Source organism: Cicer arietinum, chromosome 2 (assembly GCF_000331145.2).
Source record: "Cicer arietinum cultivar CDC Frontier isolate Library 1 chromosome 2, Cicar.CDCFrontier_v2.0, whole genome shotgun sequence".
NCBI classification, from domain to species: Eukaryota; Viridiplantae; Streptophyta; class Magnoliopsida; order Fabales; family Fabaceae; genus Cicer; species Cicer arietinum.
Window position 1 is genome coordinate 40673488 of NC_021161.2, and position 1785 is coordinate 40675272.

Genomic DNA, 1785 nt, shown 5'->3' on the forward strand with positions numbered 1-1785 from the left:
AGATTCCTACTCAGCTGCTTGCGAATCTGAAAAAATAAGCAACATAAAGGGGTAAGTCACAAAGACTTAGTGAGGAGACAACAACCACCATCAATTAGAAGGGAAACACAAAAGGCACGAATAACTGTTTAATCGCTTGACAGAAATATTAAAAATCCAGTGAATAACGAAACGAAATCAAAATGAACAACCTTAAAATCATTATAAAAATCAAACAAGTAACAATACAAATTTTTAGAACCAAGAGGCGGCTTTATCTCATTGATAGAACTTTCCTCCTAAGGGTGACATTTCCCTTAGGGTCGGCTACATCTAACGGATGGCCCTCTCCTCTCAATTCCCGCAACGCATCATTACTTATCAATTAGGGAGCTTACATCTCGCTGATAGCCCTTTCCTCCTACGGACAATATTTCTCATAGGGGCGGCTCCATCTAACGGGTAACTCTCCCTAATCACAACGAGGTAATTAGGTGCACCTAACGCAGTTAACGATTTAATAGTTATAACAAAGATTTCTCAAAACACGTATTTAAAATCATTTAATCGTAATTCATGTTAAACATATTCAATCGCATAAGAAATCAATATTTAAAAACTTTAACTCATACGTAAATCCAACTTATAACATATTATATAACAAAAACCATTAAATTAAATAATTGACGAAATCGAGATAAAATTCAAAGGTTGTGTTTCCCAAATTTTTTAATAAACTTTAATATAGAAAACAAGTAAAATAGTAATAATAGCATTATAAAATATATGACGATGATCGTCGTCAACTCACAGCTATGGAGAATCGTCTAACTTTGCTCTCCAACAACTCTCAGAGTAGCCGACATGACCTCAGCGGACAAATCTGAGTATCAAGAATATTTCCAAGACTTTAGAAAAATTATTCTAAAGTTTAGCTAACTCTAGGAAACCCTAAAAAATCGTTTAAATATACCCTAAGCACAAAAATAAGATTCTTAAACAAAACTATATTTTTCTATGAATTCATACTAGGATTAGAGTCGTGCATTTACCTCAATGAGTCTCAATCAACAACTCTCAAGAGATGGGTACCTTTTTTCTTCCTTAGAACACAAATCCTAACCCAAAAATCTCAACCAAAAGAATTTGTAAGAGTTTGAGAAATTATGCATGTGGGAATGTTAAATCCCTTTTAAAGGTTGAGGGTTTCAGTAATAGAGTGAGAAGAAGCAAGGAGAAGAGAATGGTAAGAAAGAAGAGAAAAGAAAAAAAAAATGAAAATGAGGGAGTAGGGTTACTGAGAGGAAGAGAAGGAAGAAGGGGGAAGAGTGAAATGAAAAAAAAGAAAAGGGAAAAGTTGGTTTTATTATTATTATTATTATTATTATTATTATTATTATTATTATTATTATTATTATTATTATTATTATTATTATTATTATTATTATTATTATTATTATTATTAAATTATTATTATTATTATTATATATATTTTCATTTATAAAGGACACGAGACGTGTCAATCTCCTCCCCTTATAAAAATTCGTCCTCGAATTTATTTGACTTTTTATTTATTTAATAAATACTGCTAACCTTGAATTTCAACATAAGTGTGGGTACTTTGCACGGATGACTTCTTCGGGTTCCCAAGTAGTTTATTCACCGGATGGACCACGCCAAATGACTTTTACTGAAACAATATCTTTTGAGCGTAAACGTCTCACTTGGCGATCTAATATAGCTACTGGATGTTCAACGTACGATAGACTCTCATCTAACTGTACGTCTTCATGATTAATCACATGA

At 32.0% G+C, this 1785-nt stretch overlaps 1 protein-coding gene across 2 annotated transcripts in view; it reads left to right on the plus strand.

Annotated features, from left to right (window-relative positions):
- Positions 1-1785, plus strand: part of LOC101500706 (uncharacterized) — a 30344-nt gene that overhangs the window by 23870 nt on the left and 4689 nt on the right. The window lies entirely within an intron of this gene.